Here is a 25,626-nt window from a genome sequence, read left to right on the forward strand (position 1 = left end):
CCTCTCCTGGCTGAGCCATGGCTGTGGGGGTGGAATGTGCCATCTGGCAGCCTGAGGTGAGCGCTCTGTGCTCTGTGGGCCATGAGCGTCCTATGATGAAAGCCTAAGTGAACCTGAGGGTGTGCCTGGTGGAGAGCAAGAGTTGGTGAGGAAGAGGCCAGCCAGACCCCAGGCAGTTGGAAGTGGTGGTGGTAGTCATATATTTCAGAATAAAAGAACAGAGAGGAAACGGTGTTAGGCCCTGGGGATGGCATGTTGGGCAGAGGTGGGGAGGGCAAGACACAGTGCTGGGAGTTACAGATGAAGCACTAAGACCAGGAACTTAGAAAGTTAAGAACTTGGTGCCCAGATTCAGGGAGCAGATCTAGTTCTTGCCACGTCCTAATTTGCCCTCTCTGAGCCTTTGTCCCTTTGTCCCTAATATTGGGTATATCCCTGCCTCATCTCGGTTTCTGTAAGAGTTAAATGGGATACATTATGCTGAAATCAATTTCAGTAGACCCAGCTCATTATAAAAATACAATGCATTCATTTTCTTCATCTTTCTAATTTGTGTTATCCCTTCTTATTTAAATTGAAACAAATGTGAGGGCTTGTTTTCTGGTCAGAGAATCCAAGGAACAGGGGAAGTAGTCTGTGGTTGGGGAGTATTTAGGGACTCTCAGGGGAAAACAGGAGGGTGATTGCAACTCTAATAGCATCACTTCTAGTGCAGGGACAGTAGTGACAGCGAAGACATCGTACTTACTCATAGTGAATGAGCTGCCAGCTGGCTCCCTGGTGTCATCTCATTAAAGATGACCAGTTCTAACAGCCCTTCCAGAAGGTCTGCTGATGGGAAAAATGGTGGGCTTCCTGAGCAGAGATCTAGTTCATTACCCCCATATGCATGAGGGTCACCTAGGTGCCCCATAGCCCTCTCTCTGTCATGACACCATCTGAAGCTGACGGTGCTAGGTGATGACCTCTTGGAGGCTGGAGGCCTGTCCTCTGTCCTTGAAGACTCCCAGGGTTGGGGTCAGCAGCCTGTGAATGAGCCAGTCCTCAGTCCCATGGAGCAAGTGCCCGAATGCAGGGCCACAGTCCTGGGATGACTATCTCAAATGTCTGCTCCCTGTGGTCAGACCATGTCCAGACAATGTGTTTTTTGTTTGAGGATGGTGCCCATCAGGTTCACTGCAGAATCCCATAAAGAAGGTGGACTCTGAGTTGGGAAGGCTGTGGTACAGGTGCCAGCTGCCCAAAGTCCCAGCTTAGGGCCACGCAGTTTCCCTGTGTGGAGAGGGGAGGGGCTTGGTGGGGAACAGGGGCGCTGGTGCAGCCTCAGGCCTGAGCGGGAAGGTCAGAGTGCCCGGGCTTGCTGCATCAGGGCTCCTGGGATGGAGGCTGAAGCTCATTTTCTCTGACCCCATCAGCTGTGCTGATGGCAGAGCCCTGAGGTGTAGACAACGTTTGGCCGGGTTTCTCATGGGCGCAGAGCGCTTATTCAGCCTCTGGGACCTTCCTGATGCTGAAGCTGGCTGGCCACCACGAACCTGCGATGTGCTCCCCTAGGGCGGGCCTTTCAGCCCCCTTCGGTGCAGAACTCCGCATAGTCCCACCCACACGTACAACAAGCTCATGGGTCAAGCTCGGTTTTTCCAGCTCTAGAGGCAGCAATGTGTCTTCCCCACCTACCCTTTCCCCATATGCTGCTCCCAGCCAGAGCTCAGGAAGCATTAAGGGGACATGCTCCACAGTGACAGTTTCAAGCACCAGAAAGCGGGTAGTGGTCGGGAGGCACCTCAGGCCTCACAGACTCAGAAACTGTCTCACACGGCTCAGTCCCTTCTCCCCCTTTGTCCTGGCAACTGTGCTTTGCTCAGGGGCCTGGACAAGCCCAGCAGGGAAAGAGACTGTTCACCTTCCCAAGGAAGCCCACCAGGGGGCAGTGGAGTACACTCACAGGCTGTCTGCCGCTTTAGGACTAGGAAAGGGAGGCAGAAAGTGCTGAGGCCGGGGAAACAGGCCAGGCAACCCTAGGGTCAGAAACCATGCCCAGAGCACACTGTCCCCTCTGAGAGCCTGGGAGGACTGTGCTTTGTGTTCAGAGCAACCAGCTTCTGCTTTCACACAGAAACTGTTCAACCCTAATAGCCTCATCATCATTTTGTTCTGGATTATGACCCGTACTTCTGGGCATAAAAGGTTGTATAACTAAACTGAAGGGACACAATCACGAAAGTGGTCAAGCATTTGGCTTTTCCTGGTGGGATTTTAACCCCAAGAAACCTTCCTTATTGCTCCACAAAGATGAATCCAGTCCTCACCTGGGTAGTACATGTCTAGACCTCGCATCATATCTTTATCATAATCTCCTGGAAGGAGGGAAGGGTCTTGCTTGGAATCTGCATTTTTAGCAAGCTCTCCAGATAATTCTGATAAACATGTTGCATAGGAACCCTGCCCTTGTGGGGGAGCCTGACCTGAACCAAATCATATAGAAAGTGAATGTTTTCTGTAATCTCCCTGCATGTCCTCCTCCCACGTATGCAGGGCCCTCCTGGCCCACGTTGTCAAGAGCTCACCTCTGAAATGCCCCTCTGCCAAGCACTTGTCTCCATCAGTCCTGGCTTCCCCTCCTCACACTCTGGCAGCGCCTGACCCCGAGCTGCCCTTCACCATACAGTCCAAAGTGACAAGTTAATCTGATTAAAAGAATCAATTCTTGTGGCATTAAGACAGAAAGTTGCCCCAACCACTGGTCAGTCCCAAGTATCATGGGAATTTAAAGCAGGGCTTTCTGGATGTAACATCACTGTCTGGACTTTTAGCCCAGAAGTGCTGGATTAAATTCAATAAAGCAATAAGGATGGGAATACAATAAGGATATGTATTCTGAAAGAGAGAGTTGGCCCTGCAGTTGGGCTTTAAAGGGTGTTTACCTATATGGTGGGGGCAACGGTAACGGTGTCAGTCTCAGGTTTCATTTTGTTGAAAAGAGCATATGTTTGTTTTCTCATCACGGAGAGAATATATATACATAATAAATGTCCAAGTGATATGGAAAATTATGAAGAGAAAATTGAAAACACAACAATTCTTATCACCTAGCTGGGTTCAGATGTCAGATAACATCCTTGCACATAATTTTCTATGAATATGACAATGATGAACAATTGCTACCCTTTATTGAGCATCTATCAGCACCAGACACAGTGCCGTGTGCTTCCCATGCATTCTGTCATCTAATTCTCACATGGTCCGTGGGAAGGAGGTGATCTTTTTTTTATGGAGAAACTAGCAGCTAGAAATAAGAGGAGTTGCATCATTTGTCCAGGGTGAACTGCTGCATGATGGGGCAGGGTAGGAACCTAGTTTGGTTTCTCTCACTCCACAGCCCAGGTTCTTCTCCCCTTCTGATATGGGCTGCATATGCAGGCACATGCCCAGCCCATAAACACACACATAGGTCTCACACACACACATACACACACACACACACACACACTCTGTAGACACCTCAAACTCACACACAAATATACCGCACATGCACACACAAAACTCATGTATCTATAGACACACACACCCTACAGATACACATCTGACAGAGACACACAGAGCTCACACACATGCACCAAAGACATGCACAGAAAACTCACTCATACACATCACAGATATACACACAGTATTTACACATATATTGCAGATATATGCACCACACAAGCACACACACCTATATACAAAAAGGCATAGGACCACACATGTACTCATGGGCTCTTCTGAAAAGGTTCTTTTTTTTTCTCTAAATTCAACATGTATACAGAGGTTTTATTTTTTTAAAAGTCTGCAGAGTATTCTACTGCATAGATCTTTCGTAATGCTTCTGATCAAATCCTATTGATGACTATCTAAGGTTGTGAAAGATATTTGAGTTACAATAAAATAAAATAATGGAAAGTAACTGGGTTTTCAGAATGTGTCAGATTACATGCATTAAATTGTCTGATCTTCACAACAACCCTGTGTGTTAACATGTTTTGCAGATGCAAAAGCTGGAGTTCAGAGGGTCTTAGCATTTTTAAGTGACAGAGAGGAACTAGAGCTAAGAAATGTCTCCAGATTTACCTGCAATCTGAGGCCGATTTCAATGAACATCTGTGTTCATACAAGTCCCTGTTGTAAAAATTTCTAGAAGAGGGATTCCAAGTACAGGGTCATATACAGTCTCTACTTTATACACATCGCTGAACTTGCCTTCAAAGACATGTACCAATGAAACAGCCATGTACCAATGAAACACCCACTAAGCCCATGCAAAAATGCCTAATTTCCTCTCAATTTAGCCACAACTGGGTATTTTACCTTTGCCTATTTGTTAGGTGAAAAGTTATGTCCCACTATTGGACAAGTCCATTTAGAGAATCCAGTTTTTGCTGACATTCAGGATGAGTGGGTTTGCATTAGCAGAGGGTATTTTTCTGTGGGATCGGAACAGCAGATTAGCCACTTCTGGGGTTCTTAGTGGTCTCAGGGTTTCTGCCCTGTTAGGTTACACATGGAAGCTCTTGAAGCTTGCTGTCATATTGACACCTCATCCTGAGGCTTGGAGTTTAGTTTTATGAAGGTGCTGCTCACCCTTACCTGTGATACTGCACTAGAACCAATTCCAGCACACATGGAGGGTGTCAGAAGGGGCCACCTCAGAAGCACATTGGCAGCAGTTTTGGAATCTGTGTGTGAACCTTTTCCCCTTGGCTGCTTCTTAGGTTCCTCCTAGAGGAGACATTGCCAGAGCAGCTCCATGGGGACAACTGCCATGGCCCTCCAGCCTGGTTGCTACTAGAGGGTTCAGTCTTGCTGTGCATGTTAGGCCTGTATCTCACACAGTAGCTGCTTGTTGCTTTACAATGGTGGCTCTCCAGGTTCACTTCCCATTGGATTGTGATAGAATGGTTTAGGCAGGTCTGAAGGTAAAAACCTGGGTCTGTGTCTGTCAACCTTGCCCCTTGCTTCCTCATCAGAAACTGCCTACACTTGTCCTGCCCTGTCTCCATCACCACCTGCCAAGCTCTTTAGTTCAGCCCAGCACTCCTAGTGCTGGGCAGTACCAGGCAGCTCCTGCAGTTTGATAAGCTGTGGACTATTTGACACATGATCAAAATTGCAGCTATTCCTTTCTCAGATTCTACCTCCCTGAGCTTTTCTGCTTTTCTTGTAGCTTTTTCTTCCAACCTTTTCTTGCCTGAGAGATTGGATTTCCAACTTCTGTTGCAAATTGACTTCTAGGTGGGCTCCTTTGGAATGGTGGAAGAGAGAGCAAGAATGGGAAGAAATGCCAGGGAGATCACCTTTCCACAGCCCAGGTGACCTGAAGAATTCCATTTCTACAGAGAAAGGTCTTTTGCCCCAATATCTGGGGCCCCAGAAAAGAAGCTGAATTTTAGCCAGGAGAGTAAGTGAGGGCTCTTCCTCCAAGTGTCTGAAAAAATAGGTAAAGCCTTAAAGCAAAGTAGGCAGCAGGAGTACATCAAAATGACCGGCTTTCCTTTCTCCTTGGGCTTGTTTGATTGTGGGGCTTTGCAGGGTGGTTCGGTTTTTACCTTGTATAGCCTTGATGCTGAGTGCAATCGGTGGATGGGAATCCTGCCTGCCTTTTCTCTATGTCCAACTCACTTGTGGATACCCCAGTATTTTCATATTTATGGGGGTTCTCTTTTATATCCTTTGCATTATTTTTATCATACATTTTACTTTTACATATGCTATAAATACAATACATTGCCTAGTTTTGCTTTAGGCAGTTACCTTTTAGAGCTATTAAGATAAGAATAAAGAAAATTTTATTTACCTTTACTGGTTCTATTTTCATCCCTCTTCATTTTATTTTGTATGGATACCAGCTTCTGTCTGGCATTATGTTCTTTCTGCCTGTAAGACTTTCTTTGGTCCTTCTTCAAATATAGGTCTTCTGACAATGAGTTCTCTATTTTTCTTTGAGAAAGTATTTATATCTCATTTATTTTTGAGAGACTTTTTTTTTTTTTGCTGAGTACACATTGAAGTTGTTTTTTCTATATTTTAAAATGCCATTTCATTTTCCTCTGGTTTGCATGGTTTCTACTATAGTTTTTATCTTCATTCCTCCTCTGTAGGTAAGATGTAATTTTTCTCTGGCTTCCTTCAAGATTTTTCTTAGTTTGTGGTTTCTAGTAGGTTTGACATGGCATGGCTAGTTTTGCTGTATTTTTTTTTCCTGCTTGGTGTCAGAAATATCATTAATTTTGAAAACTCAGCCTTATTTTTTCATGTATTTTTTCAGTCCCATTCTTTCTCTTTTTTCACCTTCGGAGGGTCAGTTATATGTATACAATACTTTCGATAGTGTCCCATATCTTTGTGTGCTCTCTTCTTCTACTATTATTATGGTTACTATTGTATTCTCTTTCTGTTTCAGTCTGGGTAATTTTTATTGACTTCTCTGCAGGTTCATTGATTCTGTCCTCCCTTCTGTGTCGTCTACTGATGAGCTCATTAAAATTTTTCTTCATGTCTGTTACTGTGTTTTCATTTCTAGAATTTCTTTTGGATTCTTGTTTCTAGTTTCCATTACTCTGCTACAATAACTCATCTGATATTCCCTGTTACCCACTTTTTTCATTAGAGCCTTTAGCATATTAATTGTAGTCATTTTAAATTTCCTATCTCATAGTTTCAGTGTCTATGTCATATGTGTATCTGGTTCTGTTGATTACATTATCTGTTGACAGTGTCTCTTTTCCCCTTGCGTTTTTTGGGTTTGTCTTAAAAGTTTTTATTGAAAGACACATCTCATGTAGGACACTTGAGGCCGAGGCAAGTAGATTGTATGCTTGAAGATGGGTGCTCCTTTCCTTCTGTGAGATCTCTAGTTTGGAGATTTGCATGAGTGTAGGCAGGAGCTGCACCGAGTTAAGATTGTGCTGCTGTGGTTAACCTCAGTGTATCCATGCTTCTAATTACTCAAGCACTGCCTGGACTTGAGGCTGAGTTTTCGTTTGCCAGGGTTTATCAATGTCTAATCTGCTCTTAGCTTAAGGCCTTCCCTTTATGCTATGCTTCAGAGTTCCTTTGCATGCTGTTGTCCTTCTACTATCAGTATTCCACTGTTACTTGCTACCTGATGATTCTCAGCCTGTGTTCGGGAACTGGTGTATCCTCTGTTCCTCTAATTAAGCTTCAGTCTAATACAGTCATTGTATCTCCGGGCCTCAGGGCTGTGGTCTGCTCAGTGCTCTAGCCCCTCCCCTGGGGGCAGTTTTGGGCCCAGTTCATATCCTTGCTCCTCTATTAAGTAGAAGTAGCTTTTCTCTGTGTTCTTCCCCCAGGTGCCGGAGGTTTTCCCTATTCTCTAAGTGCTAATAGTGTGTGTCTCCTTCCCTCAGCAGTTTAAGACTTTTATTATGAAAAAGCAACAGGCAAGGAAAATATGGATGGAGATTCTATGCCTTTCCTGCTACTATTCTCTTTCTTCAGGCTTGCACTACAAGGCGATGCTCCCTCAGAACTCTCATCAATCTTTTTTGTGATCACTGGTTAGGTGCATATAGAAGAGCCTGCAAAAGGGTGTGCATTTCCATTATATCTGCATCCTCAGGAATTCTATATTCTCCTGAGATCCATCACTTGGCCTTAACAGTTCAATAACAGTTTTAGCTGAATTCTTACCAGTGTCTGGCAGCACTGGCCCCAGGTAAGCAAGTGCTTATGTTCCATCTTGCATTGCACACACTTGTACTTACTTAGATTTCAGATCAGTTGTTTGTTCTGCAAGGTTGAATTGCTGACAAGTTCAAGCAAAATTATGAATTTGTAGATTCTGCAGCATTTTAGTTGTAAGAGTAGGAATTATGCTCTTTGTAGCTTTCTCCACCTCAAGCTGAAGCCAGCAGGAGTACTATTCTTAGTATTCCCAAACTGGAAACTACAAAAATGCCCATTAACAGTCAGATGGATAGATACATTGTGGTATATTCACCCAAAGGACTACTACATAGCAAATGAGAATGAATGTGCTATAAATGCATAAAACAATGTGAATACAACTCATAAATATAATGTTGAGCTAAGGAAGTCAGTCATAAAGGAGTACATACTGGATAATTCCATTTATATAAAGTATGCAACTAATCCATGCTCTTAAAATTCAGGGACGTTACAATGAAGAATAAGGGGGGGCTTCTGATATACCAGTGACATTCTGTTGTTTAATATACTTGTTTCTATAGCTTTATATTTCTGAAAATATAATGAGACATGCATGTATAATAACCACTTCTCTGAGTTTATATTATGCTTCATCAAAAATATTTAAAAAACTATCCATTAATATAATTAAAACATGGATTATAACTTTCTAGATAGCTAGAAAAGTAAAAGAAGCTAAATCACAATCCAGTGAAAGAAAATTAAGGGAATGCTAAGGAATCTTATAAAATAAAGTGCTAAAGACAAAGAACATCAATTATGGCAATAAATATAAATGCTTATACATGTTCCCCATTAAAAACAGTAAAACACAATAAAGCTCATATATGTTTCTAATGATGTACAAGTGTAAAAGAACTATAGGTGAGCACTTTCCCCCAGTTTGCTTCTTCTCTTTTTAAATTCTATTTGTACTATCACCACAATCTTCTTGAGATGATGTGCCTAATTTATTAAATGGTGGATTAGGAAAGGATATTTGAAGATAGATAGGAATGAACAGGTCAGTGAGGGTGATAATTTGGGGCATATGAAAAAAATATAGAATATCTGCATTTGAGCTGAATCTTTGGAATGTCTGAGGGAAACTGTTTTAGTTAATTTAGTCTCAATCTCCAAATCTCCTGACCCTTCTGCCAATCCTCCATAATCCAGGAGAATTCTAGCCCCATGAATGAGACTGGGCATCAGAGGACAATGCCTCCTTTACCCAGACCCCCAGGAAGGGAGTATTTCATAGTGTGATGACTCTGAAAGGGAAGTGTGATGGGAGAAAAATCAGGCCTGGGGGATTTGGTAGGAGGATTGAAGCTTTATAAGGGAATTAACTAGAAAAGTTTGTGTTCACATAACTGAGGGAGTCCCTGGAAGTAAACACAGCAACTATTCCTATCAGGAATTGTTCTGTAAAGATAGTGTGAGTTTGGGGTATGTTATTTTCTCACAGTAATTGTTCAAAGACATCTGAGAAAATGAAGAGCTCTAGATGAGGTTTTGAGTAATAAATGCATCTTAGAATTTACTCCATTTTTAAAATAATGAAAACTGATTTGGAGAGATATTTTCAAGACTTAGTAAAACATATTACTTTTGAAAAAGGTTCATTATAACCTAGAAAATTTCACATCCAGTATCTAATTGAAGTTATATGAATTCCCTATTCAGGGATGTGCAATGTCATATGGTTCTAAGATTTTTCCTAGATCAAATTATTTTATTATTATTCAACAAATATATTTTAGATCTCAACTATGTATCATATATTAAATAAGGACCCTTATAACAAAGGTTAGTTTCTATTGTGAAGAAGTTCAAAATCTAGTAATAGAGATAAGCTGTTATGGGGATAACAAGAACTCAGTAATTGCAGAATGTTCAGTGTTGGAAGACAGTTTTCCACGGGTTTCTCAAGTTTTTTTTAAGTGAGGCACTAACTGTCCCTTATTTTGGACTATTTTTTCAAGAATATTAATATAATGAACAATCATCTTGTGATTGGAAGATAGAGAATCTCTTCCTTTGAGGCAACGGGCTGGTGGGTTTACTGCCCATTATAAAATATTTGGATTCCCTAAGATCAGAGTTCTTTGCCTATAACATCACCTACTATGTAAGTACATGCTTTGTGCCCCCTTTGAGTTACCCTGTAGGAATTGAAAATTGAAGAAAATGTTGGTACTCTGGCTCTGTAATGCTATGAGTAATAAAGTGCCCCTCATCTTTGACTCAAGAGTCTTATGTCTTCTACCAGCATCTATGAAACCATGGTAGGTTAACTTGTGAGTTTATAGATAGGATAAAATTTCAGACTGTGCACAGGTTTTGATACGTGTTCCAGGGAATATGGAGCTGTACTTATTTTAGCTAATACAATAGCAATAATATAGTAGGATATGAAAGATGTTAGGAAAAAATTGAGTCTGTGAGGATGTGGGTGGGAAAAGTCAGAGACAGGGAAAGAAGAAAAGTAAGAATCCACATAGAGGAAATCTGAGTAAGGATAGGGTTGTGGAGTAGGGGTGTTGAGGAATGTTTTAATGTTAACTAAGAATGTGGGTGTTTCATAAAGGCAATGCATTGAGGGATATTAAGTAGGGGGTGATATCATCAGATTCCACCAGATGACATTTTGGAAATGTCATTTTGGATGTAGTGGAGAATGAATTGTCAGGGCCAAGACGGGAGGTAGGAATCTTCATAGACCAACTGTGTACCACTGGAGTAATCTAGATGAAGCATGAATAAGAGTCTAAAATAGGGGAAAGGAATAAAGAGGAGAAATACCACAAGGTATAGAAGTAGAATCAACTGATTGTTGACACAGTAGATTTTGGGGCTTCTCTAGGTTGAATATGTATTTGATACAATAATGATAATATCTATCATGATAGAAGGTGGAAGAATAAAGGGCCACAGCATCCATAGAGGTACTTGGACTTAACATATGTATGTAGGTATTTAGTTTAGAAAGAATGATCACTCAAGGTGGGCAGGGTGTGTATTACTCTTACTTGGCAATTAAAGAAATTGTGGTCCTGAGGGTTAAGTGGATTGCTAAGAGTTATGTGGTCAGCGATTTAATAGTGGCATGTGAATAAAATGAATAATCTAGTGACTTTTTTATTCTGTTTACTAGAACCAATTGTCAACACTACCACAGATCTCTTACCCTTTCTCAAAGTTTCTTGGCTTCATCTGGGTGATGAAGGAAGCAGAAGGGAGAGAAAACTAGGGAGCTATGTATTTGTCTTTCATTTGACAGATATATTAGACCTATTAGTTCATTACTAAAAGAATGGGAATAGAGGATTTTTGTTTCACAATGTGGGCCAAAGAAAGTCTACCTTATTAATGAAATAGCTCCCAAAAGTATATTCTTAGGAATGCTGATCTTAGATGACCCTAGAAGAAATATGTTCTTCCAGAAGGCATATACTCATCTCTGAACATCCAATCACTGGACTAAAGCTGTGTATACTAACCCAAGACAGGAGCACTGACTTTGTGTCTACACAATCTCAAAATCTCCCATCAACCAATTCAGTGAATATAGTGAAAGGCCATGTAAGTAGTTTTTCTTATTTGAGTTTTGCTATTATGGACAGAGTTTTTATTACTTAAGGTAGAGGTTGTGGTATGATCTCAGTTTTTCAGTCTTGGTCTCTGTTTGATTCCTGGTACACAGTATGGTCTTACATAGTGTTCACAGAATTACAAAGTTTTTATTATTCTAACACTAAGAGTGGCTGAGAGTTCAGGAAAGTGTATGCAAAGAGTGTAAATGAAGACCAAGGTCAGAACATTAAAGAAATCCACATTTAGAGACCAAAGGACAAAGAGGAACTTAAAAAAACAAAAGAACTGGTGAAAGGGCACAGAAGGAACTTTTGGAAAGGGTATTTCTAGTGTCTTTTTCTAAAGGAAAGTTCACGGCTAGGTATCAATTAAGTTTATGAACTGGTTGGTGATTAGCTGGTTTCCATGTCTGTAGAGGGGTCTGTGAAAGAAAATTAAAGCCTACAAAATTTGAGCAGGGTATAAAAAATTTTAATTTCTGTTTAATATAAAGAGAATGGAAAGTCTTACCCCCAACTCTTTCCAAAGTAAATCATAGAAAAGAAATCATTCACCACTCTTTGTAATATTATTTATCTTGGAATTTCTTCAGTCCTGGCTGTGTCCATCACTCATTGACTGTGTTTTTATTACTGAATGTTGTTTTCCAATCATGATGGCAGTTTCTTAAAAGCAGAGTGCCAGCACAAATCGGATGAGCACTAAATGTATTTTAATTTATTTTTTAAGATATTATCAGTTTTCTGAGAGTGAGAGAGTCAAACTTGGAGTTGAAGACTCAAGAAGAGCAGGAATGTTCTTGAGAGCACCCAGGAAATGCTATACTAGTGTTTGTGGCTATTGTCATGTTAGTTCACTTGACTAAACATAAAGTACTTTCAGGGTCCCTCAGGCTCTGAGAATATCTGAAATAGCTTAAGTGGATTCGAGATTCCAGAATCTCAGCTTGTTGCCTGAACTGTCCATCACCTTCTTGCCCTCGTTGCATTACTACTTCTGAGAGAGGCAGCCTGCTTTTTCATCTTGTAGGAAACACTGTCTCAGGAAACAGCTGCACGCAACTGTTGAGCCCTAATGGTACATATCATTCTTGGTCTTTGGCAGGAGATGTCCTTGGCTCCCAAAATAACTTTAACCACTGGGTTAAGATTTTCCCATAATTGTGGAGTACTGAGAGAAATAATCAAATGCATGAGGGCTGATAGACATTTAATCCCACTGTACTCAACAATTTGGGTTTCCTTTATAGTTACATTGGTAATAACAGCCAAGGCTTAACCTCTTGGGATCCAGGTGTCCACCTCAGGGGGAGGAACCCTGAAGAGAGCTGCCACTTTGAGAGAGGTCTGTCAGTGAGAGAGAGCAGTCACATGGCAAGATGGCTGAGCAAGACATTTTAATTTGATTCATAAGATATAGCTGCAAGTAAGTGCTCTCCTGCACTTGGTTCATTCCAGCAAATTGACTCTCAGGGTGAACTGGAGCAAGACTTTCATGCCAGTGGATGCCTCCAAGGTCTCCTTGGTTTCCTGCTCCTAGATCCCTTTCTGAAACATCTCTTTCTATCTTTTTGGATATTTGCTAACTTACACTCTTCTTCCCTTCTTCAAAACCTCCTTCCATTTTATTTTAGGAACAAATGCTTGTAAAGCATCATATAGCAAAACTTTACTTTTTTAAAAAAGAAGTAAAGCTTTGAGCAAAGTAACTATAGTGGCCTACGGTGGAGTAATTGTCATTTGAGAACTAGGTAGGACATTTTGGGTAAGGGGACTTCTCAAATGCATATTAATTTACTTTCTTAGCCCTTCTCTATCCTGATCGTTTCCTTCCTTCTTTTTTTGGGGGGTGTCTAGTATTCTACAGATACTCTATGAACACATAACCAGCTTTAGACTTCTGTGCTTTCACTGGAGCTGTCTTTTGAAGAGCTATTCTCACCATTGATAATGCATTCCTTGTAGCTTTCAGAAGCTAGTTCATTTATCCGGTCTCACCTCAAATTCTCCAAGGAGAAGTTTTCAAGTATCTGTACTTGGATTTCCTCATTTCATTACCTCAATTTCCACAATAATGTGTTCCTGTTTCAGGATTTGCATCACTTTCTACCTACTATTTCAACTGTTCACATCATGATTTTGAGGCACAGCACTTGCAGAGTCTAACACACTGGCATATAGAAGCAATTTCACTTCTACATAAGATTATCATTGAGTCTAATGTGCCAGTCTTCATATTAGGTGCTTTTGAACCAATTATCAACAAATCTGTGTTGATCTGCGTTGAATTTTTAAAAATCCCATTCCTTATCATTAGGAACCTTTTTTATTTATACTTGTAGCCCTCGGGTTTCCCCATGGGACAAATACCCTGTGAATCAATGAAAATGAAGTTAAGACAAGGGGAAGGACAGGTTGGGAGGAAGGCTTTTATTTCTTACAGCTTGCTCAGGTTGGCTAGCCAGGCCCAGCTCCGTCTCTTTCCTCCAGCCACGGGGTGTGCTCTGCTCCCCTGGCCCTTACCTTCCAGGAAGAAATCCCTGCACAGGTCACTGGAGACTGGCAGACACAAGACCAGTTAGGTACCAGGATCAAAGGGGAGGAGAGAATGCTGGTTTCCTCTCCACCCCTTGCCCCAGACCAAGGGGAGGCTTTGCTGTCGTAAACATCCATCGGTATGTAAATGGACTAAGGCCAGGTGGGAAATTCTGGGTGAAAACTTCCATTTACCCCACAATACTCTACATGTTTGCATTTGTTTATATTCAATTCAGTAGTCATGCATTGTAATAATGGTTAAATGGAGGTACAGATTTGTTAAAACTCATTGAACTGTACCCTCAAAATGGGTGCAGTATTTTATAGATCAATTATACCCTAATAAAATTGCTTTCAAAATTGGAAGTAAGCTTTTCCCTGTTTGAGGCTGACTTGTCAATGACCAGGAGATCATTTTTTCTGGACAGCCCACCAGTCAGCCAGGCAGGGGACACGTCATTACTTGGCAATGGGGTATAGAACTTTACAGAATCGGTTTCTACCTGAGAAACCTTAGAATCAGTCTGGAAGCCAAAACCAGAAACAAACAAAAAACCTCTTAGTTTCAAATGTCTGAAATGTTCAATGGTTAACTAAATTATGTTTTTGTTTATTATAATAGAACTATTGAGTTTATGGTGTTCTTCTATATTATATATAACAATTATAGTTATAACCACTTTATTTTATTATAGTAAGGCAATTAAATATAAATCATCTGTTTTACTGCAGATAATTAAAATTATCAAAATAATTTATTACTATAATATATGTATCCTCCACATCCTAATCATTGTATTATCATTTGAAACTCAGATATATTTAGCTATAAAAGCAAAATGCCAGTCCAGAAGAACCTGAATCTTAACTGTTGGAGCCCTGCTTAGGGTCTCTATTCCTTGGTCTAAGTGATTCTCTCTGGGGTTGCCCTCCCACAGGCTGCTTGGAGCCAGTCTGAGACCATTGCTCCCATGAGGACCCTCGGAGACCTGTGTCACTCCTTTAGGGCAGTGTCTGCTGACTTTCCTCCAACTGACTTGCTAAATGCTGACTTCCTGTTCAGTTCTGTTGTTACTTCTGCAAGGTGAGCCCCAACCACCTGCCCATTCTAACTTATCTTTCCAACTTCCACCTCTCATTTCTCCTATCAGCTTATTCCCTAACTGTCAACACTGCACTGATCTCCAGTTTAAAATAATGCAACTTTCTAATTCTGATGACAAAGATATTTTCTTGGTAAAAAAACAATCCTAGCACTGTTGTTTATCAGTTGTGTGGATGTGAGTGAGTTACCTAACTCACGGGTGATGATTGTATTAGCTCCCTCTCTAAGGTTCATTGTGAAGATTAAATGGGTTGATCTTTGTAGAGCAGCTGGCATGGTGCTGAGCACCCAGGAAATGCTGCTATACAAGTGTTTGCTGCTATTGTCATTTTTATTTAACTCAGTATTAAAATACAAACACAAAATATACAGCTCACTCATGGGATGACTAATAAAATTGGCATTCAATAGGTAGATTATCTCCTGATGCCCATCTGAGGTTGGCCACATGAAGGTTTTGAGGGTCCTTAGGAGGCAAAAAGAAGGAGGTCTCTTTGGAGGCTGAGACACCAGAGAAGGGGTACAGACAGGGCCTGGAAAGGGTTTAAAGTCTTAACATCAGTTATGTCTTCTGTGTCAGTAAGACTAAATTTTCTTGTCACCTTCAGCCTCTGGGCTGAAGTGTTGCTAATGCCAGGTCCCTCCTTTGCTGTTATTAAAGTTTCCTCCACCAAATTCTGGCCTTAGCCCTGAAAGACAGGTCCCCAAACTGCACCTGATTGATGAGCACAATTGCAAGAAGATGTGGAAAGAAGGAAATGAAGGATCAGTCTTTCGGTTGGTATAAACATATTCACACATGTGCAAAGCAGAGCCTTGGCTGAAAGGCCACAGCACATGGTGTCCTGGAGGAGAAGAGGTCAGGACCAGAAGTGATCTGCTGGGATGAGGGACACTTCAGTCAGCCCAGCCATGTATATCATATCCTTAAGGAAGGATACATCCTGGGAGGGCTTGGATTGCCTTCCTTGGGGTGCCATCAACCAGTGAGTTGGATGTATGACTCATGATGCTCCTCAGCTACCAGTAGTCTCTGCAGGAAAGAAAAGTGAAGACAAGTTCCTGTTGGATATAATCCAATGATGGTGGGGCTCAGTCTGTGGGACTGAAGGGGAGAAGGAAGCATAGCTTATACCCCCATAGGAGCTGACACTTTGTTAAGGAGTCAAGACACCGGCATACACAAGCATAGAACGGCAGAAACCTATTGGGTATTTAAGAGTCAGGATTGTATGGATTCCCAGGGAGAGAAACCAAGCTCAAAGTAGCTTAAGTGGAGAAGTTTAATTTATTGGCTTGCATAACTGGGGAAAACAGAGGTGTTTGCCCTTCAGGATTCCTGAGATACATATGTGTAAGTGTTGTACTCATTCTATTCTGATCTGATGGGCTACTTCCACATAGTGGGGGTGGCTATTACAGTTTCAGGTTTGTATTGTGCCACCTTAGTGACATCAGAGGAAAGAGAAAGTTTCTTATTCTCAGAGTCAATATATAAAATTCCAGAAAATGACCTGTAGTGAAGTGGCTTGGGACATGTGCTCATTCCTGGACAATAATTGTAGCCAGAGGTTGAGCTATGATGCAAGGTGGGCCCGGGGGCCTGTGAGCAGTCTTATGGGCCCTGCCTCATGAGAGCCCTATGGTGTGGGGAAGAAAGCTCTCTAAAATAAACAGTGGGGGCTCTTGCTAGAGGAAGGGGCAAAGACATCTAGGACAACCTGCAGCAGTGGAGGCTCTGTCCATGGCCAGGGCTGATCTGAGAGGCCCAGAATTTAAGGATGAGAAGATTGAGCAGGCGGGACCACATTGTGAACTAGCAAAGGCAGGAAGGCTCCCTGGAAAAGTGGAACCTAAAAGGAAAGCGTTTTTGGAGGGGAAACTGCACGTTCCTGCAGGAGTTGCTGAGGAAGAGCAGGAAACTAGGCCTGCTCCTCCCCCAGGACCCTCTCAGGCAGTGAGGGGTGGTTATCTAATAGGGCCCTGAGGAAGCCACTTAGCAGCACTCCTGCTAAGGGGTAGTGACCTTCAACCCCGGAGCTGAGGCGCTCTGGCTGAGGTGCTCTGGCAAAGGCAGCCTGTCACCACCCAGAGTGTAATTTGTCAGGGACATGAAGGTTAACATTTTTCTTCACAAAAAACATCTTTAATGACCATCAGCAATCAGGACCTCCAATTTCTGTCACATTTGAAAGCTTTTAATGCTTTCAGAGGGATAGATGGGGTGACCTAATAGGTCTTTTCCATCTCTGATTTTCTATGATTAATGAAGTTCAATTGTGCAGAATAAAATGGTGAGTTTCTCGATGTCAGTTCAGCTATATTCCTTTTCTCTTCCTCCTTTTTTCTTTCCCCATTTTTTTTTAGGCAGATGATAATCACACACATTTTCTCTTAATGCTTCAGGGAAAAAGAGACTTTTCTTCTGAGCCAGGCTTTGAAAATGTCAAGGTAGGTGTATTTATCCATGGTGTAAATTGTTGCCAAATGCCACAAGCCACTCCTTATTTTCCCACCCCTAGAATAAATTGGGTGCCTGCATTAAAGACAACATGAGCAGTGTAAAATGGGAAGATGTTTTATGTTTGTAGAGCTTATTAGCCTTTTTTTCTAAGTACTTCCATCAGATACATTTGCTTAATAATTTGCTGACTTCTCGTCTTCTGGGTTAGGTGGGATAGACTTTATTACTTTCCTTTGCCTGAAGGGAAACCGAGGCCCAGAGCAGTTGTGGGACCTGTTTAGAGCTGGGTGTGGGGAAGGTTTGGGCTTGCTGGACTCCACTCTGCTACATCTGGGGGTTACTGTGCAATTTTTAAAGCATCTCCTGAGGAAAATTCTAGAGAAATTTGGTGAGTCTTATTCTGCTCTTGTCAGCATGGAGATTTTCATAGGTTGAATGTCCTCTGAATTACCAGAGGGGAGCTGTAGGGGACTGTCTTGGGAGCTGGAGTTTCTGACCCTCACATACTCTTTGCATGTGGAAGAGAAAGGCCTCAGGAATGGAATTTCCTTGGGTTTCTGTATTTAGTCTCTTTTTTGGTTAATGCACACAGATTGGGCTCCTCTGAATTTCTGAATATGCCACTCAACACAAGCGACCTCGGATAGACCTTGCCTCCTAGAAGGAGCAGATACTTACTAGCTTTATAATAGCTAGCAATCAAATACCAATAATAATCAAATACCCCAAATGACTGCATTTAGACTACTTCCTTATTATTAAGATCCTGGAATTCACGAACAATGATTCAGAAAAAATAATTTCCCACATTCTCATTAGCAAAGACACTCTGGCCTGAATTATTTTGCAGATTCCAATAACACAGAACCCATGTCATAACTTTACCCATAACTTTCTCAAACTCCTGACCTGAGCTTAACATGCCTCACAACACTGGGTTGGTCCTGCAGCTGGCCTCCAGACCAGGGCTTACTCCTCTTTTTTCTGGATGAGGGAGAAAAGACCCCTTTTGGGTCCACATCCTGGGGAGGGGTCAGCCTGTCCACACCCAGAGCTCACTCCTTTGTTTCATGACTTTGGAGTTACCCCCAAGGAAACAAAATAGTGGTGAAAAGTCATCTCCACAGCTCTGCCTCTCTGTGGCTTGGAACCCTAAGGGTATGAAATGAGGCAGGTATTATGACCGTGGCCTAGTAGAGTGGGTCTCATTTTAAGTCGAAAAGTTACTCAAAGGTACTCCAGAGGGGTGGCTGCCTGGTGGGTGATGCCCAGTGTGCATGGAGAGCTTCAGTGAACACCTTCTAACTGTGAGTTTAGGCAAGAGGTAAAACATGAACTCAGGTTCTAAGGAAACAGGTACATTAGGAGGATTTTCTTATCCGCATTCTAAGGCCTAATTCAAGGAATAGTTCAAAAGTGCTGCTTCTGCAAACCCTGCCTGAGAACTCCAGTCTGTATCACCATTTACCTTGACACCAGCAATGCATAAGGTTTCCAGCATTCCCACATCCTTAGCAACATTTGCTATTTTCTGTTCTTTCCCAATGGTGTAAGGTAGTGCCTCACTGTACTTTCAGTTTGCATTTCACTAAAGATTAGTGATGTTGACTATCTTTTCCTGTGCTCATTGGGATGGCCAGGAGTTTTGCCTATATATTCAGCTCAGTGAACACTGGTTGCACATTAGAGTCTCCCTTGGAATTGTTAAAAAAAAAATGGTAATGCCCAGAGTTTGCCAATTAAACCAGAATCTTGTGGAGTGAGGCAAGGCATCAGCATCTTTTAAAAGTGGAGTCAGTGTGCTCTGGGTCTCCCAGCACAGGACCTGAATGGAGGCTGGACCTATCACCTGGTATTTCCTAGTTTGGGCAGATAGTTTTACCATCTTTGTCACAAAACGGAAATAATCATATCTACCTGGCACATTGATTTTGAGGTTTAAATGAGATAATAATATGACACAACAATAGAGAACATTTTCATAGCAGATGATGGTGGGAGAAAAAGAAGGGCATCTGTGCTGTTCTTGGCACTTTGATAGTAACCATGAAAGACATGCTCTCCTTGGGAGAGAGAGCAAGACACAGTGAGACTGACAAGGACCAAGGGCTGTAGTTCTCAGCTCTCGCTGCACATTCAAATTACTTGGGGATCTGAACTCACCAGAGGAGTCATTCATAGACCTGTTTTCCACAGAGGTCTGGGGCCCCTGGTCTAGGTCCCTTGGATACGGTGGTCGCCGCCTCCTGGGCCTGATGAGGGAGAGCTCACATTCTCTACTGTCATAGGAAGTACACGTCCTTGCAGAACCACAAGAGGCAGAGAGGTTGCTTCAAACCCCAAGAGCCTAGCTTCAAAAATAGCCCGAAAATAATATGAAAGAAAAAAAGAGCTGAGTGCTCCCTAAATCTCCTTGGCTTTAATGTGTGTCAGTAATAAAGCAGGTAAGTAGTTGATTTAAACATATGATTTTTCACTTGATACAAGATCCTTTTAATTTCCAATTCCTATCCTGGCTCATATGGTAGAGATAATACTATTATTATTGTTTTTTAGTCTTTTAGTATGACGATGAACCAAATGGCTTGATTTAAATAAAAAATTAAACTCAGATTCTTTTTTTTCTATTGCATGTATTCAGAAACGATTTCCTTAGATCTAATAAGACAATTATTAGTTTGTAATTAAGTGACAGGTGATGATGAGAGTAGTAAGTTTTGGAGTTTTATGCTTCAGTTTTACAAAGATTAAAAAACTCTGCATTGCTTTTTGGCAAACACCACATTTTATACCCAACCAATGGAGAGTCTCTTCCAGATACATATATTTTTTGACAGCTAATCAGCATTAATCAAGCAGAAATGTGTTCTGAACTATCTTCTTCTGTAGCCCCATTGTCTCCTTTATGTGTTCAATTCCTTTTAAATTATAAAGTGTCTGTGCACATGGATTTCGATCAGAAAGATTCTGGGAGTAGAAGCTGTGCCCAGGAAAAACTCTTGGCAGAATTGGAAAATGGGCTCTGTTGATTTCATCAGGTTCAACTGAAGTCAACCTCCAGCACTTTTTTTCATTCTTTGTCACCCATTCTCTTCAGACCTATAGAACCCTCATTAATGGTTTGCTGTTAAACCAGTTTCCAGAAATACTCCCATTGTACTAGAGCTCATTTCAATCTACCAACTTGTCTTCCCTGCGGAGAAAGGAAGGGGTGTGGATACTCGGCTCCTGCAATCTGATCCTGTGGGAACTGTCCACAGCACACTACTGGCTCTAATGACCTCACTTTCTCCTGCCATCTGTGTCAGAACTCATTATTTGAACAGGATTGTATAGCAGTCATTTACATCTTAGCGTCAATTCCAGCTCCTTAGCTCCCTGTCTCAGAAACTATGCCTTTCTAATGTGGAAGAGAAAGAGGTCTTTCTGTCAGTGGGCAGTACAGAAAGTATTCCACAGAATATGAGAAGACTGACTTTGAAAAGCACATATTCATGCTGTGTGGAGAAAAGAACATACAGGAAGAAGTCATGAAGACTGGGTTCTTGTCCTGAGCCTGTTGCCTATGCGGCCTTAGGTGAAGCATGCCTCTTCTTCAGTCCCTGAGTTTCTCATGAGGAAATGAGCCGGTAACTTCCAAGGGCTCTCTTGATCCTGCAACTGCTCCGCATGGCACCTGATTCCATCCATGCTTAATCACAAAGCTAACAGTAGAGATGAAGTATGGCAAAAGCCACCAGCTGGATTATCTCATTGTGTTTGTCTAACTATTTAAATAGTTTTGATATGAAAAAAATGAAGGAATGTGTGAGGAATTAAATGAGAGAAACTCCACAAACTTTGTAATATTTTTAGTCTGTCACTAGCATTTGTTGATGCTCACAAAATCTATTCCTTGTAATCAAGTGGCATGTATTTATCATACAATCATTACCTTATTAAGCTATAATAAATGCCTAGTTAAGTGCATATAGGCCATTTCTGTTGCAATTTAATTACCAGCACAGTTAATTAGGCAATGTACTCCATCACCATTTTATTCCAGGGGTTTCTTGACTTTATTAAACAGTTTTGAGGAAGGACTGGTGGACCCAAAACCCTTGGTTAAGAGAAGTAGAGAAAACCGTTAACCACTGTCACCATCTACTGAGTGCCTACTATGTGGCAGTACTTTATAGAAACCACCTTCAAATCCTCACAACGACTCATTCAAGGACCTTGGACATGGGAAATGTGCACTAGTGTGTGTGGTTAGAGGGCCAATGATACCCACACTTTCCTCTCCAGGTGGCAGCTATGCTTAGGAGTGGCAGGGAGCAGAGCCAGGTGTTCTGCACCTGACAGATATGCTCCCAGCAGATCTGCAGCCAGAAAGCCTCTCAGAGCTTCCTTGGAGTCTTGTCCCAGCTCCAGATTTCCTGGAGGGGCATTGTTAGGAACCATGAGGAAAACTCAAATACATCAACATTTCTCAGACAGCTGGAGAAAAGCAGGTGAAATTCCATCATTAAGGCTTTTCGCCCTCGCTTAAGGTTCTGAAAGATGCCACATGCATCTCCTCACAGGATGCTTTGGGTTTTCAGCTGTTAGCAGTTCCTTGCACCTCAGCGAGAATCAAGGACATCAGGGAATAGATATTGATTGATAAAAGAGGGGAGTAAGGATGGTGGGAGGTTGGCAAGAGGTGGGGGAGCAGAGACAATTTTGGGACTTCAAACTCATGCTGAAATACTGCCCTGAAACTAGAATCACAGACTAGCTTCGACTAGAAAGAACATATGAGGACTGGAAAATTTGTGGCAGGAGTTATTCAGGAGACTAGTAGAAGGCATGGGGCTCAGACTCTGACCATCACACATTTGAACCCTCTCCTGATTATTAAAAGTGGAGGGATTGTCTTCTGATACTTGATTTCCTCATTGTCAATCAAAGCTGGGAATATCTTTCCCTTGGATCAGCAGTAAGGGTCAAACGAGTCAATGTGTACTAGGTCTGAGGTGACTCATTCCTCCCTCCCAGCCCCAGAGCAGGTGCTGAGTACATACAGGGTAGATGCCAGCATCATGCTCCCTGAATTGTCCCTTCATAAGGCATGTGGCTTGGTGCTGTGTGGTTGGTTGCAAGGCTGGTGCCTCAAAAGTCTAAAGCATTTGAGAGAGTATCCTACACACATGAGTCATTTATTAAATACACTTGAATTTGGTGGTCAGCCATAGGATTAATTTTGATCACTTCATCATATAATCCATTATATAATATTTCTAAAAGAAATATTTTCTTATCCATTCAACAGCAATTTATTTCTGAACTATATATTTATTAATTTCCTTGTTTTTTAAAATTTTTTTGTGGGGGAGAAGGATCTATATACTAATGAAGATGGAGCCTTGTAGAACTTTCTAGCCATTGTGTCTCAAGCATTTAATACAATGTCTGACACATAGTAGACACTCAGTGATCCTTTATTGGATAAACACATTTTTTTCCCATGGAGTGACAGTTAGTGTAAAAGCCACGAGGTCTTCAGCTATTGGGAAAAAGGATACACGTATTTAAACATCTAACCTGAAGCTACACTGGCAAGGTGAAGCATGGACAGGGTGTATGTCGTGCTTATGTCCATGGTGTGTCAGGTGCGCTCAGGGTCCTGGGCATGTAGCAATGACCTAAGTCAGACAAAAATCTCTGCTTTTAGGCACTTACGTCCTAGGGGGAGAGAGATGATGACATAAGATAAATACACAGAAAAGAAATAAGGAGGGAATGGGCTAGGGAGCTATGCAGATGTGTGGGAGTAGGGGTTGTGACTTTAGGTAGGGGTCCAGGAAAGACAGACCTCATAGGGCATTTTAGAACAAATGAAGGGAATGAAGGAGAGATCTGAGAGAATAACTGGGACAAGAACAAGTACAATGACCCAGAGACAGGATCATGACTGGCACATTGTGGGAAGAGTGGGGACGCCAGTATAGATGGAGCTGGGTGAGTGCAGGGGGGAGAAACAGGAGCTGGGACCACAGAGGAAACAGGAGAGTCCATCTTCAGGTCATTACCAGATTAAGATGGGGAGACACTGGCTTTTGAGGAGATGAGTGTCATAACCTGACTTCTAACTTAACAGGATCACTTGGGCTTCTGGATTAAGACTGCATTAGAAGGTGGAAAGGACAGAATCAGGTGGATGGTTTTAGAGGTAATGACTGAAGTGAGAGACAATGGTAGTTCTGACTAGGTCTGTAACCACAGAGATGATAAGGAGTGATGCTAGTCTGGATATACTTTGAGGTAAAATCATCTAGATTTTCTGATTATGTGGAGCATGAGTGAAAGAGAGGAGACAAAGATGATCCCAAGATTTCTGACTTGAACAATAATAAGGATGGTATTGCCATTTACTGAGTTGGAGAAAACTGTGGGAGAAGCACGTCTTGGGGGGTTGGGGAATTTTTAGGATGTCAGTTTTATACCTTTAATTTTGAAATGGCTTGTTAGTATCAAAGTGAAGATACCAAGTATGTAGTTGGGTATATGAAACTGAAATTCAGTGGAGGTGTATAGACGAGAGATACAATAATGAATGCACCAGTATTTAGGCACTACTAAGTCATGAATCTAGGAGTCACCATAGGCATGATTGGAAATAAACAAGGAAAGCAACTCAAGGACTGAACCCTGGGGCATATAAGAAGGTTGAGGAGAAACCAGGAAAAAAGACAGAAATATCAGTAGGTGAGATAGGAGGAAACCCATAAGAAATCTGTTAGAAGAAAGTGTTTCAAGGAGGAGGGAGTGACCATCTGTGGCTGGTGCTAGTGATGAGTCAAGTAAGATGAGGACTGAGAATTAACTATTGAATTTATTGTATTAAGCAAAGTAGTGTCCTTGTCAAGAGCAGTTTCATACAAATAGTGTGAATAAAATCTTGATTGTTAGATGTTCAAAAAATTGGGGAGAGAAATTAAGGACAAAAAGTTTTCAAAAGATACTGATGGGAAAATTCTACTGTTACAATTGACTTTCCATATAGAAATAAATTGGATCCCAAATGCATACCAAGAAGAAAAAAAAGTATTGTGGATTACAGACTTAATGTGGAAAGCAAACTTTAATGTTTATAGAGGAAGATACAGAAGTATATCATGATATAGGGGTAGATGATGCTTTCTTAAACAAGACACAAAGCAGAAATTAAAAAATCATATTGTTCTCATGTTGAATATTTAATCTTCTGTATGACTGAAGACATTATATGCAAAGTTTAAAGATAAACCACAGGCAGGAAGATGTTTGAAACAGCTTTAATCGAAAAGGAATGGCAACAAGAAAGTTGCAAGAAGTCCTACAAATCAATAGGAAAAGCTATGCAGTTTAAAGGAAAATAAGCTAAGGAAATGAGTTGATAGTAATTCACACAAAAGGTAACTCAGCCAGTGAACATTTGAATAGGATCTCAAATGGACTACTGATTAATAGAAAGCATCTTAAATTCTTCTTCACATGTATCATTTAAAATGTTTAATAAACTCCAAGTCTTGGTGAAGATCTGGAGGAAAGGAATTTTTATACATGCTGATAGTGGAATAAATAGGTAACACAGATTTTGGAGAACAATTTATCAATGTACACTAAAGTTGAAAATGCTAATACTTTATGACCTCACTGGTCTACTAGCTAGTGTATACTCTAGAAACATTCAGATCCAGGTGTAGAAGTAGATGTCTACAAGGGTGTATTTTCATTGTGATCTGTGGTAGCAAAAAATTGAGAACAATGTACACGTCTATGAATATGAGAGTAGATGAATTGTATGTTCATCTAACACACCTGCAAAATCCATTGTAGCAGCCTGCATACATGTGGACAATCTGAAAACCTTAGCATTGTTTAAAAATTGCAGTATATACAGTTGAAAAACTTACAATGTGTGTATTTTTATGGCTGTGCACATGTAGTAAAAGTAAAGGCACAGGGAAAGAGTGATGTGGTTACATCTGGGGATACATACCAGTGAATGGAATTGGAAGGAGGTATAAAGGGAACTAGCTGTACCTGCCACCATCTATTTTCTGGCAAAAAGAACCATCTGATGCAAATATGTCAAAATTTTAATATCTATTAGATCTGGATGGTGAGAATACAAATGAAATTTTTCTTTGAAATATATCACAATGTGGTTAAAGATGTGGTGAGTGAATGTTAATAGAAATTGTAAAAAGAAA

This window comes from Manis javanica, chromosome 9 (genome assembly GCF_040802235.1).
Source record: "Manis javanica isolate MJ-LG chromosome 9, MJ_LKY, whole genome shotgun sequence".
In the NCBI taxonomy this organism is placed as follows: domain Eukaryota; kingdom Metazoa; phylum Chordata; class Mammalia; order Pholidota; family Manidae; genus Manis; species Manis javanica.